The sequence below is a fragment of the Bradysia coprophila genome, unplaced genomic scaffold, assembly GCF_014529535.1.
Source record: "Bradysia coprophila strain Holo2 unplaced genomic scaffold, BU_Bcop_v1 contig_193, whole genome shotgun sequence".
Taxonomy (NCBI): Eukaryota; Metazoa; Arthropoda; class Insecta; order Diptera; family Sciaridae; genus Bradysia; species Bradysia coprophila.
Genome location: NW_023503456.1, coordinates 754,303 through 769,628, shown reverse-complemented (window position 1 = coordinate 769,628; position 15,326 = coordinate 754,303). Strand labels below are relative to the sequence as shown.

At 36.7% G+C, this 15,326-nt stretch overlaps 1 protein-coding gene and 1 long non-coding RNA gene across 3 annotated transcripts in view; one reads left to right on the top strand and one right to left on the bottom strand.

Moving 5' to 3' along the window:
- Nucleotides 1-15,326, top strand: part of LOC119075151 (zwei Ig domain protein zig-8-like) — a 183,528-nt gene that overhangs the window by 83,194 nt on the left and 85,008 nt on the right. The window lies entirely within an intron of this gene.
- LOC119075162 lies at nt 3,266-14,020 on the bottom strand. The gene is made up of 3 exons (XR_005087318.1): nt 13,926-14,020; nt 7,021-7,024; nt 3,266-3,279 (listed from the first exon to the last, which is right to left on the bottom strand). It is a non-coding gene; the product is annotated as an uncharacterized LOC119075162 (long non-coding RNA).

Genomic DNA, 15,326 nt, shown 5'->3' with positions numbered 1-15,326 from the left:
CAGGTTCTTGTACAAAATTGTTTCCGGATATCGTCCACATTGTTTGACCGGAATCAGATACGTGGTTTCGTTTCTCCCCTCTATATATGCTGAGTGCAAAGTCTTTTTAATGTAATCGTAACGGAAAATCGATGACTCGGTTCCGTTTGTCAGGTAGTCTACGTAGTATATGCTGTAATCTTCATCATTCCAGAAAATAGTATCGGTCAAGTTGGTTGGAGGTCCCGGAATCTGAGTTATAACCAGATCAGAAGAAACCTGACGACAAAAAATTGTTTGAAAATCTTTAGGATGATGCAACCGAGGATGCAACTGCACAATACGAACCGAGCTTTGGAAGCACATTGCCATGAAAATAATTATTTTTAACATTTTTGAAGAATTACTTTGATAAACTGTCAACTCAACTCGAAATTACTTTGCAGACAATTGGCGTTCAACTCGATCTCTATTCTTTTATACCCTACGATTAATTTAATTAATTTAAGGAGAACAATTAACACTGATATGTCGACCGAAAATTAACAAATCTCTCTTTTTAAAAGATTGTGTTCAATTTGACCATCCGTTTAATAATTCTGATCAGCCGAAAATGAATTTCATCGTCGTTCCTCGGTACAGTCTGAAAAGGATGGTCCCCGAATTTGGACAAAAATAGACAGAGGTCAGCTTTAAAATTTTAGGGGAATTCCTTTCATTTTATTTGTACTGAGTATATCGCGTATATTTTGAGTATAACCAGTATAACGAGTATATCTTCGTATGTTCCGTATATCTAGTATAAGTCGTATGTGTTTGACAGCTGACACATTTAGAAAAATGAAATTTTTTACGCGATGGATTTCGATCAAACAACATGACAGTGTGTAGCTTGTGATCTCAGGAGTCTAGCAATCTAATATCATCATGTGCTAATCACATACAAAAACAAACATTTTCCAAAGTGTTATCGCTCAGCCGATATTGGTCCTATTGAAAAACTGATTACCTTGCCAAACTCCTGAGATCACAAGCTACACACTGACATTTTGTTTGATCGAAATCCATCGCGTAAGAAATTGTATTTTTCTAAATGTGGCAGTTGTCAAAAACATGCGACTTATACTCGATATACGGAATATGCGAAGATATACTCGCTATGCTGTTTAACTCAGAATATACGCGATATACTCAGTATAAATAAAATGAAAGGAATTCCCCTAACAGGGACTTTTGTATGGACGTCCCTAGTGGACGTTCCCTTAGTCCACATGCAAGTTACATTCACCGAATTTAAAAATTGAACTCTTATCAAGATTTGATCTGTCAATGTTTATTCTTTATCAGCCGCCCCTCTTGTTTTAAATTGTGGAGCGGCTGTTTTGGAAGGTGGTGAGGCGTGAGCGGGCTCAAATGAAAGGAATTGATGGTACGAAGCGAAGAAAAAAAACTGAAAAAAAATTGGATTCAATTTGTTGGAGTTAAGGTGGTAAGTAGGGTGTTTGACCAGCGACACGTTTGTAATTGCGGAGCGGCTGTTTTAGAAGCTAGAGGGGCGTGTGAGGGTTTCAATGAAAGGTATGGATTGTACGAATCGAGGAAAAAAAAATTTAGGAAATTCGGATCAATTTCGTGCGAGTGACAGCTCTCCAAGTGGGCCATTTTTGAGCTACTCCAACGTACAGTGATCGATGATGATTTTGAGTTTTTCTTTGGGTGAAATGGATTTGTTTTCGGGGAAAGTTGTATGGGTTTGAGAGGTGAGTGGTGTGGTTGAATAGAAGTGAACACGGTGTACGCTTTTATGTGTGAGTGACCACCCCCTCGATTTTTTTAACTTTTTGTGTGAAGCAGATGGAAAGTTGGTTTCTTCGGCAAAGTTGTTGGTTATTGAAAGAGTGGTTGTATGGAAGTGACCACAGTGTACGCTTTTAGGTAATAGTGACCACCCCCTCGATTTTTGTGACTTTTGTGAAGCATATGGAAAGTTGGTTTCTTCGACAAAGTTATTGGTTATCGAAAGAGTTGTCGTCTGAAAGTGACCACGGTGTCCGCTTTTGTGTGTGAGTGACCACCCCCTCGATTTTTGTAACTTTTTATGTGAAGCAGATGGAAAGTTGGTTTTTTCGGCATAATTGTTGGTTATCGAAAGAGTTGTCGTCTCTGACGACTCTGACGAAAGAGTTGATTAAATCTTATGATATCTTTTCGCGTCTGTATTTGTCTAATGATAATTTTTTAAAAAAATGAGTTTTATAGTCCGTTCACCTAATACTGCAATATACAATAATTACAGTATAACCGCTTACTTAGATCTTCTATATCTACTATATACTGCAATTAAGAGTGATATCGCCAAGTCTTCAGGCAATCGGGGAACAATGGTTTTCAGATTTTAATGAGTTAGATTCGTCATTCAATTCTTGAAAATGGATATTTCTAATTTTTTCGAAAAAAAAAACATTATTTTCTGTGTAAAGCGTTCAAAAGTGATGACATGTCAGAGGGTCCCGAACACAGTTTTTCGGTAATAACTCAAGAAATAATTATTTCAAATTACTGTATTGTTGTACTAATGTCGGCCTTGGAAAGACCTACAGATGGAGTATGAGCACTTGTTGGTCGAAGTACATCCGCAAGAGTTATGACTAAAAATATAGTAAATGTTCCCCGGACATGTTCTCACTTTTGAACGCTTTTCACAGAAAATAATTTTTTTATCAAGATTTTTGTACGAATAATTGCTTGTCCTTTTATCTATATTGGACAAACTTCCTGGTGCTTATGTGACCGTGGTAAAAGTCACGAGTCGGATGTGAAAAACAAAGGACAACAATTCCAAACAAACGGCCTTGGTTAAGCATGTGGTTGACGCTGGACATGAATTAGATTTAAACGGTAAAGAAATCCTAAAGAATGTTCGTAAGAAAGGCATCTTCAAGATCCACGAAGCGAATCAAATCATCCTACAGTTAATTTCAAATCTGATGCTACACACATTACACCTGTCTTCTAAAACATTATCAAAAACAACTCCAAGCCGGCCAATGTAAACCCTTCCCGTCCAATGTTTGGATTTGATAAGTGTCGACATAAACAAAACAAACGATCGCAATCAAAACGCACTTCATTTGCAACGAAGTGCGTTGTTGGTCTGTGCCAAGTGCAACGTCAAAATGTCAAACGTCATCCACAGACAACATAATAAAACAAAATATATAGACTGTTATGATCAGAGCGAGAGAACCGAAGACTAGTTAATTACAACTTGCCTTGGGGTACTTGTCAAAATATTTCTTTCTCTTTCATCATGACACTCTATGGAAAAGCGCTGGAGGTTATGGCTCTGTGGATGACGTTTGACAGTAAACTGTACTTTGTGCCTGCACTTTGAACAGATCTATATAATTGAAGAAACAGACAAACTAGAATTTAATGTCATTGTAAAACCCTTAGAAGTTAAAACGTAAGTGTAAGGGGATCTTTCTCCATCAAGTGAAAATTTGCATAGTTTTTTTTGTTTTTTGATAATGGTTCGTCAATGAACCGAACGCAAGGGGTGAACAATAAACTAATCCCACTGAACTGAGCGGCTTTTTCATTTTGGGTGAAGGACAAGCCATTAAATTTCTTTTAGAAAAATTGAAAGATACGTATTTCCTAGAATTGAAAGACGAATCTAATGAGCTGTTATGTAAGGGGTTAACCCAAACAAAAAAAATTGAGTTATTTACTGTACTATCTCTGATACATCTCGCAATGAGAATACAAATTTTTACCTGTCGTCGGGTCTACGGATTATCGGTGTAAGAAAAGAAATTTCGTCCATTGATCCACCGTTCACTCAGAGTCTCAGCGTCAGTTGTTCACCATATTCAAGACTTCAACCGAGCTAAGCCAAACAATAAAAACCACGACAGAAGGGCCATATTCTAAGTCCAAGTACAGTCAAATCCGCGTAAAAACGTAAGAGCGAATTAAACAAAAACAAAAAGTCGTCTGAGTCTCGAGTACCTAGAGTACCTAGAGACACCGTTTCGTGCCGCTAGCTTCAAGAACTTCACAGTTCATCTCTATAATTCCCGAGAATTATAGAATGAAAACAGACACATTGAGGGAACTCATCAGGGACGTACGTCAACGTGTGACAGTTCTTCAAACTATATGCGTTGTACGGTAAGGTGGATAACTGTCAATAGACAATTTGCGCAAATGACATATAATTTATAAGTCAGCCTATAAGTTGGAAATTGTAAGTCATCTCTTCATACAAGAAGCTCTGGAAAGCTACTTATAACTTCCAATTTATAAGTTGACTTATAAATTATACGTCATTTGCGCAAACTGTCTAATCAAAGGAAAACGCACGATCAGTAAACGTAACAATAGTCACCAATCGTTGGCTCTAGGTCAAAATTCAATTGCTAGGTATGTAATATTGAACTCGTTTTGATATCGATGATACGTTGGGTCGTGAAATTAAATTTTTCTGTGAATTTTCCCTGGACGTGCGAAGATCTCGTTCAGCTTCGATGAACAAAGTTTTCCTTTCTCTCAGCAAATCAACCAGGAAATCACCCAGTACTCATAATATCTGCGGATAAAGCCAAAAGATTTACAATTGAATGACAAATAGACCAAATCTTCTGCCCAGATCTGCCTCGCTATATGGATGTGTTTGTAAACGAAATCCTTCACCCTAGTAACGCAATATGTGCGGTACTTACATATAATGGCAAGATTTCAGGGCAATCGGCTTAAATATTAAATATCCAACAGATAGTAGATTGAGCAGCATATATTTCATTTCGTTGATATTCCAAATGTAATACCATCAAAGAGCATGCGAAAATCCTTCACAGACGAAGAGATTTACATTTCGAACTTAACATGAAGAAAAATGGAATGGAAATTTCATTGAACCAATCAGTGGATGTTATTTGCGTATGATTTTCATTCGACAAGGCATTTTTCCATGTTCTCTGCATTATGCTCGCTAAAAGCAGCTCATTATTCATACAATTCGAAGAGGCATGTCTGCAATACTTCAGACAAAATGCAATAACACTAAAAAATATCATAATTAAGCCAGACATTCATTACTGTGTAAGAGGGGTAAAAAAAACCCCACGAACTTCTTCACATCATTTGACTTGTATACGAAGTAAAAAAAAAGTTTTCCCTTCGCTTGTGTGGCAAGAGTATATTCGAGATAAGTAAGGAAAAACTTTTGTTTTGATGTTGTTGTAAAGGGCGCGTGTTTCGTGATAATTATCAGACAAAATAATTTTGAATTAAAATTTTAATGAAACGATTTACATTTATGGTCGAACCGACGCTGAAATTCGTTATTGCAGCAATTTTTTGTATCATAATATCACTTGACGAGCAGAAGTTTAAATAGACAATTTACTCTACAGAAACAGCTTAAGATTTTTCACCCGTGCAGCATGAATAAGATTATTTTCTCGGCACTCAAATACGGAGGTGGTTTTTCCCATGCGTCGAACAAGAGTTTTTTGTTTCTCTTTGCAAATGTCACTTTGTTTTGATTTTTGGTGAAACCAATTCACGCCACACGCTCAGATGAAAAATTTATGTGTTTACTTCGCGGAGAAATAGGTAACTTCAACGAATTGCGACCCTCGCTTCGCTCTGGTTGAATTTTCCAATTTTTTCCCCTTGGTAAACAAATAACCATTACTTTCATGCGTTAAGAGATGCGTACTACTACTCTATGGGTATTTTTCGCTCCTGATTCTAAATCAGGAAAAAATAAATTTCTAGCACTTTTAAGTATAATAATAATTACATTAGTGTGAGACAGACAACAATGTTCGTCTCGCTCACACCAGTTGCATTTCCATTTAACTTAAAATAGTTCTGGCTCCTGATCCAGACGTCCTAGAAATTTATATTTTCTGGATTTATTATCAGGAAGGAAAAATACCGATATGTTTTCGAACCATGGCTAAATACAAGGCCCTTGACAAGGTCTAATATTATAATTTTTGTGAAACATAGGTTCTGCCGTAATTTGCATGACGGACCTAGTGAAAAATTTAAACAAAAGAATTTTTTGCTTAAAATTTTCACTAAGTCTCTTATGCAAATTACGGCAAAACTTTGTCAAATATTAGGTCTTGTCTGGATAGGCATCATCATTTCCAGCGCCCTGGGCATAAGATTACAGCGCTGCTCAAAAATGTGAAAAACGAAATTTATCAATATTTCTTAGAAACAAAATGAAATTATATTTTAAGAAAAGTTGTCTATCAGTAAATTATGTTTGCTTGTGAATTTTAATTTTAACCGACCAATAAATTCCTACTTGGATTTCTTGTGATAGAAATGAACGTAAGGTTGCGAGCGGAGCGAGCGAATTTTTTTTTTGTTCACCAGCTCGACTTAGTGAAAAATGATCTCAATTACCCGATTTTCCGGTTATCAAACGTTTTTCTTTGTAATTTGTCTCCCGCGAGATTTATCGCTTGCAACTCATTTAATACCCCATAGAGGGCAAAACTATTTTTATTAAAAATCCTCAATTCTCAACAGCGGAAGCTGATCGAAAACAGGAAACATGCACTTTTCTTATAGAGGTATCTCCAGATACATGTCATTGGAAAGGTAATTGTGAACATAAATTTGTTACTTAAAACAGTTTTAAATTTGTTGATGTTCGCTGATATCGCAAACGTAAGTCAGCAGCTGTTCCTGCCACAGAAAAAATATTTTTTGATAAAATTTTGACAATGCCAGGCAATATTCGAGTAGATTAACTGAGTCTCCGATTTATACTTCAAACTTTGAAGTTCAAAGGGACATTCATCATGTCACAACCCATGCATGTTTGGTGTCATTGGAAAGCTAAGACCAGTAGCAACAGCCTTTGATGTTTTTGTTATTTTTTGTATGCATAGTAACCATCAGATGTTCACCGGTGTAGTCAAATTTTAAGCATTTTTCCAGCCGTTTACATCTCAGTTCAAATAAAGTTTAAACCAAACAAGACCTCATTTGCCCCGAAAGTGCATGCACTTACCTTTGTAATGCCACTTCACACGACCTTGTACGTTTCATGTATATGGAGATACCTCCTCAAGAAAAAGGAATGTTTTCAGTATTCGATCAGTTATACCACTGGATAAGAGTTGAGTACTTTTAAAAAAAATAGTTGTGGCTTCTATGGATTATTCCCTATCTAGGCACATATAAATGCATCCGATTTCAATAGGAGCGTTTTTAAATGAATTGCATTTATACAGAAAAAAATGACGTTAATCGATAATAACTGAGCAAGAACACTGTATCAAAACCGAGATCTAAACCTTACTTTGATTGGTGTACATTTTGCTTGTGTACTTAAGTCTTACTTTCTCAGCGCCCCTAATTTTCCCAGCGCCCGGGCCCGACCTGCTTGGCCAAGGCGGTCTCAAACACCTTATTTGGCAGCCGTGCGTACGCTCGAAAGTAATCTCAGGCCATTGTATTCAGTTCAAAAACTTTGATGGAAGCGTCAAAAAATATAGTTTTCAGAACGATCCTCAAATTTTTCCGCGGAGAACTTTGAAAAGGACTATACTATCACTCTTGTTCGGTCGCAGAGGCAGTCACATATAATTCTTGTCAGACCTGGAAGGACCTCGAGCTCGACGTCAGGGTGGTTTGCAAATGTGTATATGAACTTATAAAAGCTTTTTCAAACTTCCTTAAGTCACAAATACACGAGTCACGAGGGTATTGCTTCTTCTATACTATAGAATCTATAGGTACGGAATGTTTATAAATTTGTTGCCTTGCTAAACCGAAAGATCATAAATCCATCATTATACACTTGTAAGGAATCTGATGTCAATCGACAGACATAACGTTAAAAAATTTACAAAAATGTTCGAACATGTCGTAGAACATAATTCGACATCTGTTTCGATCTGACAAAAGTTTAGGTACGGCCTTCGACGTTTCGCTTTAATATGCAGTTCAAAAATACAATTTTTCAGCCTAAGAACACGATACCATTTTGCACACGATCAAGTCTAACGAATCGTAATTGAAATGAAATTTCAATTTTTAGTTTCTTTCAGTATTATGGATCGGACTAATTGCTCTGTGTCATACCACCTGCATCTTTGTTAGATATTTTCTCCATCCCTGTTCCTTGTCTGAAAATTGAAAATAAATTTGAAAAATGCGAATCTAAGTTCGTCGTTCTACTTTCACAGCAACCGAAAGTAATCAGCTCAAAACACAGCGACAAATGTATTCTCACACTTAAATAAACTCTCGTAAGGAATAGCGTCAAATAGCAGTAAAAAAGCAATGCAGACACTTTCCACCGAAAGTTTTCGGTATTCCTTTCCAATTTGTGGCTTAGGAATGTGCTTCGGGTGTCGTTAAGCACACTTATATATGGGGAAGTATAAGCAACTCACAGATTCGGTTGTACGTACACAATGACTTCTTATTTATTTCTCTCCGAAAACCATGAATGATAACCACCCGTCGAATAAATTTCGAACAGACTTACGGTAGCACAGCAGACACACACTATCATGCACAAAACTATCTCATTATATTCCATTCATAGTTGAAATTTTACTCGTGAACATTGTGTAGTTTTTCGATTCAAGCGAAAACTTGTGCAATATAATGAAGTACTTAACTCATGGTTCACGGCTCCGTGCACCTTTATTATTTTGCCTCCAACCAAAATCGCATAAAGTCTCACCTAAACAAAAAGTTAGCATCCATACAGTTGACTCATATATGCTGCTTTTTGTGTGAGGCATTGTACAATTTATTTCGTACATTATATGAGCGTGTGTACACAATGAACTGGAGGGTTTTCTACTATGATGGTTTACGTGAACCAGTTACACTGGGTAAGGTATGCACACAGTGGTATGGGGGCTTGAGCATTAACTGAACAACGTTATTTACTTATTTAAAGAACAAGAAAAATACACGAGCAGGAGATGCAATTTAATTAAAATATTTTTGGAAAATGACTGCTCTTATGTTTACACGGAAATATTCTGAGAATAGCTGAATGAATAACAAGCAAAATGAATCTGCGATTTTTAGGCATGCTGCTGTTCACCGAAGAGTTCAGTTTTAAATAATTTGAAGTTTGGAAAAAATTGCAGATATATATGACAGTTGGAATAAAAATTCGGTCTGTCAAAGTGACTTTCTAAACGTCAACCCAAACTATATTTGCGAAGTGGTCAGAAAACTGCAGATTTTTATTTAATTCTATTAAGAGTCAATTCGCCAAAACTTCGAACAGCTTATATGGAATCGTGATTCAAGCCGACAGCGATCCAAACGAGCTATGGCTCAAATTAATCGTCGTTCAATTCTGATAATATCGTGGAACAACTTTTTTCCCGAAAAAATTTTGTTAGGCTGTCATGGCTCTTAGAAAAGTTTTCTCCGAAGTGGTCACGAAAATCGTTTTTTATCAATTACTCCAACATGCGAGATCTGAATAATGTCAAATTGTGTACGTTTATGAAGGTCGATGAGCTGAATATTATTGACCAACAAACGCCGAAGTTCGACCCACCCAGCCGCAACAACAAGTGAAAAACCTCGAGAAAACAGAAATTTTTGAAGGGCTCTGGGCGGTTGAGAAAGTTAGTAGCATGAAGCTCTAACCCGGAGTTTTGTAGCTTACTTCTCTCCCTATCCATTGACACCCCACTCGACCATATTCACCGTCCCAGATAGAAATGGAGTTGATTTCTCACAATGTATCTCAACCGATCAAATTTTGGAAAATCTTCGAACTTTAAAGTTCCCCAAATAACGTTTTTCCGAGCGAATTTTATTATTTATAGTTTTACGAGATAATACTCAGTAAAACCAACGTGATACAGCCAGAAGATGAGCCATAGATCTTTTTTGTAGAGGCAAAACTGCCAAAATGAACCAAAATTCCAAAATTTTATCTTAAAGTTAAAGATGGAGTCTCGTAAATCTATTTTGGTTTGACGTTTGAAACGTCACTTTGACTTTGGATGAAATCGACTTTGGTCTTTGTTACTTTATAGAATAGATCATTGTCAAGTGCATTTGATAATATGCATTTAACTGTCATTTCTACAAAGCTAGCATCTAAAAAAAATCATAAAATTTTCAAAGGTTGAAGTTAGCTTTGTGAAAATGACAACTAATTTGACACATCAACGACTCCATTGAACACCTGCAGCTGAGATAATCTTATATGGTTGAAACAGACAAAGTAAATGAACTTTTATCAAACATTGCCCATCACCAAACTAGAGGTGTGCTCCGGTCAACTTTTGTTCGGCGGCGGCTGTAAACATTTTTCAGAGTATCGGCGGCGGCGTGAATCGACTGAAGTTTTTTTTTCGGCGGCTCGCTTCGGCGTAATACAATTTTTAATCGGTGGCGCCGGCGCATTTCGGCGCAAAAATCGGTGCTATATGGCGAATTGTTATTACTTTTCGGAAAAGTTTTTTCGCTTCACTCTAGATTTATAATCTTTCATTTGAAGACCATTCCTAAATATTCAATTTCTTGTTTAGACAAAAAGCGGTTCAAGACATTCTCAGTGAAACTAATACCTCAGAAACCATTTTTTAATTCATCTTGTTGTTACTCAAATTTCAAATAGCTGTTACCAGAAAAATTGGACATACAAACGTAAAAAAAAGTAATTGACTTTCTATTAAACTTTATGTAAAAAGACCACCAATGTTCCACTAGTTTCAAGTTCTCAAAATCCAAAACATACATAAAGTATCCGAAAAAGTCTCGATTTTCCAATCAGCTACATACCAGCCGAAACTCAAACTTATTTTGCCAGATTTTTCGAAATCTTCACTAGTTTCAAACTTTTCCATGGTCAATAAAGAAGAAAGTTGAAAAATCTGACAGTTATTAATTGGTGATATAGAATTACCAAAATATTATTTTCTCTTTTTATCAACATCAACGTATACGAGCGCAGCGAAGGAGTTGACTTTACACGCGAGTCCATTTTTCACAAGATACCATCACTTTTACAGATTTTTCGAATCATTAGTCAAGTATTAGTTGTCTACCATGCGTTCTCATTTTGGACACATGCAATATGTTGGTTTTCCTCACTCAATTCTATTGTGTTTTTTGATAAAAATTTATTTTTTCTCGCACTAAACAAATTCATTCCCAATTTGCGCCGAAAAATGAAGAAAAAATAAACCGGCGGCGCAGCGGCGGCGCAGTGTTTTATTTTTACCGGCGGCGGCGCAATCGGCTGAACAATTTAAAATTTCGACCGGCGGCGGCTGACTTTTTACTGAAATTTTCGGCGGCGATCGGCGCGACTGGCGCCGGCGCTCACCTCTACACCAAACAAGCAAAGTAACATATTCAGTAAACATAATCGCGGCGAGGTCAAGCTACACGAACGATTTAGAAAATACCAACAAGGTGTAATTATAGTTATTTATGCAACTAGTTGTGCAATGTGAATTCAGTTACTCTTCGCTACTCCAAAGATACACTTAGACATAACACTGAACCAAGCACTAGAGCGGATTTCTTTAACGGAAAACCGACGGTCCCTTTTCTATACCAACCTTACAAACCAACAAAATTCACTCTAGATAATGTTGTTGTGACGACTTTTCCCAATTTAGTTACATTCAACAGTCGTTACGGCAATTTGGCAGAGACAATTTTTTTTATTGTCAAGTGTCAAACATACAATTTTTTACTTCATTCCTGTACATTACTGTTTGATAGTCAGGTATTGTATGTACTTGCTGTTTGGTCTAGCATCTATTAGCTGTCAATCTTTCACAGATGACAAGCATATCAGGAGTTTTACTATCGAATCTATTACTTCATTTTATCGAAGAATTTTCGAGTGATCTATGTATTTCAAATCTTTTACTTCATTTTGTTGAACATGTGGTTTTTCTGTTTCAGAACTATCATTAGTCAGAGCTTGTCGTTTATTCTGAAGTCGTTATCGATAGCATTTATTAATAGCCGTCTGTAACAAGTTAAAACCGATGAATGGATTACAAGACTTGCACATTCTGTGTGTTCAATAATTGGCTTATAAAATTGCTGGTCTTCCGAGTTAAACCGAAACAATCAATTCCATGTTATTTCAGCCATTGCCAGCAAATTATAAATGAAAATATAAAATGAAACTCTCACACACAATGATCGGTCAAACATCCATTAAAAAAATTTCTCCCACTTTTTTATTACTATTCGACCAGCGTAAAGTACACAGCAATTAATTTTTCAATTTTGCCAATGTTATATTGCTGGCATTGGCAAAATCTATGTGTGGTTGTATGGAAAGAAAAACACACTCTAGTCCGAGTCCGATTGGAACGAGTTAGTGTGCTTTGCGCTCACACTTCATTTCGTAAAACTCGTACAACAAATACACACCGGAGCAAAAGCAAATATTTTATCAAAACAAAAAGCACGAACCAAATGAATAATTTTATCCGTATAACAGTGCAATCTATTGCCAATCGGGTCTCGTACATGACCTGCATATACGGTTGGAGCCATTGCCGACGGAATACAAATGTTCCAAAAACCGTTCTCCTCCTCTATATATATCTATTCCATAGGACCAACGTGTCTTCGATGTGCTGTGCCGTCGTATTATTGGTGAGCTATACCGAGAAACGAGTAGACGTAGAATTTTGTGCTGAGAATGCATACACAGCTCATCCCGAATAAAGAACTGATGTGTAAAATCATCTAAAACTCAATATAAACGTGTAAGATATGTATATAACGTACAAGCCATATATACTGTGTGTGTATATGCTGCTGCCGCTGCATACATATATATATATGTTCCATACTCGCATTACAATTTTTATAATCTGTCTACCGGGATAATAACATTTTCTCTGTTGAGGCAGGTTAAGGATATGATGTGATAGGTTGAGGTTAATGGAACAAAAAATTTGAATTTCCGTTTCTGCTGCAATTTTAATGTGCTTAAGCGAGAATAGTTTAATGTGCAATTGAACTAGTAAATTTTAACGAAGTTTGAAAGATAAATCGGCATTCTTCGGCTCTTCGGCATATAGTGAAAGATGTGTACGTATATACAACGTAACAGGAAATTTGCTTATAAAATGTTCACTTATTTACGTGATTACAACCTCACGGGATGCATTGGTATCACTAATATACGGCGAATAGCGTGAGTGGTGCAGATATAAATGTTTGTATAATTTCGATGCGATGATGTTCAGTTTAAGGACATGATCAAGAAGTGCCTCAAACGTGTCGCATCAGTGTTTTCATCATTTATTTCTATTGATGACAAACCATAATTCAGAAAACTTAACTTGAATTATTTTGAAATTATTGAAATTGTAGGTCTTACCCGTTCACTTTGCCGGGTTAGAAGGAATGTCAGGAATTGAACAGTTTCGCTCTATAAGTTGGTTCCATGGTTATTTGGGACGAAAGTAAAAAAATTCAACCGTGTGCGAAGTTTGCAGCCCGTGGCCGAAGGCCAGGGCGGCAATCGCACAGGTTGAATTTTTTTACGTCGTGCCATGTGATCCATACAACTTTTCATTACAATAACTACGAAAATTGTAATTTGAGCTTCCTAAACACGTTCCAACTGATGAAATTTACCGAAATAAGCTGAAATATGCGGGGGTAAAAGAAAAATTAATAAATTATTGGCAACGTTTTTTTCTATCACAACAATCACAGCGATCACAACGACACCCGACTGAACACATGTTGTTGCTGTCATTTACTTTCGCACCTCTTGTGATGTCGTGGCTTACTGAGAGTTGAATTTTTAAACTTTCGCATCTCATTCAGGAAGCGAAAATTACAATTTTCGTAGTTAGTGTAATGAAAAGGTTATTTGAGCTGCCAAAGTGTCACCCATATAGTCATAACCTAAAAGTCATTGTTGCCATGACAAATTGTTCGCAAAAGCGTTGAGGTTATGGCTCTGCGGATGCTCTCGTTCGTTTTTGGCTTGTCAAAAAACGTTTTTACCGTATGATGCAACAAACCTATGAGAAAAAATGGGTCCCACATGAAAGTCTAACTGTCACAGCCACATTTATCAGAAATAAAATTCATAAGTTGTTGACGCTACGAAAGCAATAAAATAAAAAATAAAAACGTTTGACGTGACGTATACTGCCGTGATAAGTCGAACCATTCCAAGAGTTTTGAGTTTACTTTGCATTCGACTATTTCAGTCCAACTTTTCAATGAAATAAAAAAAAATGTTCCATACTTTCGAAAGCTCTCCAAAGTACACGAACAATGCGAAATGCGATACGATGTTTTGGCTTAACACATCAGTAACTTCACTCCCAATAGGCTTACGATGTTTTTTCGTACTTCAAATCAAACGTCTACTGTCATATCCAGACTATTCGAAACGAGGTTAAATCAAAAAAATTTCATTTTTCTTATAAATCACTAATCGGGCATGGCTCCTTTCTGCATTTAGTTATTGACATTTAAATAACAGCTGAATTGTATGGGAGTGTATTAGCCGAGTTTGCATTGACTTTTGACATTCCCAGACAGGCTAGCTGGAACGCCGTAAGTGCGCTTCAGAATTTAAATTTCGAATTTAAATTTTACCACACTCCAATATTGAACAACTCATAGAGATGCTAATATGACGACTAGGACGTCGTTTCGACGGATAGAGGGAATATGTCGAATGACAGCTCGTTTTTTGAGAGAGAATTCAGTACAATTTCTCTCGACAAAATTCACAATCATTCGATATATTCCCTCTATCCGTTGAAACGGCCAGGTGATCATATTAGCATCTTTATGTAACAACTAGAGGTGTTCGTCGACCGAAAATTTCGGCGGCGGCCAGCCGAGTAACATTGTATCAGCGGCCACGCGCTGACAGAGACTTTTATCGGCAGCGCGGTGATAGTTTTCAATATAAAGTAGAAAAACTCGAGTTAGGGATGCGAATGGTTTAATCAATCAGATTGGACGTTTAACATGAGTCAATAAAGGACTGCCATAGGTAGCAAGAGTTAGATAAAATCAACAAGTGTCAACAGAGATAGATAAGAAATGAAATGCTGCTGAAATCGAAAAGTGTTTCTGTATAGTTTTCAGACCTTCTGTAACTTGAGCATTTGAAAACGGAATCGCAAAAGTGTGACCTTGTTTTACAAGCTGCATGGCCGGTTTATCATTCCCAGCGCCGCGGTCGATTTAAGTGCCATTTTTATATATTTCACGCACCCTTACAATCCTTGTCTTTAAAATATTTATTTGTTCAAATTCCCGAGGGTGATTGCGAGCTGAACGAGCGAAATTTTCCAGAATTTTGT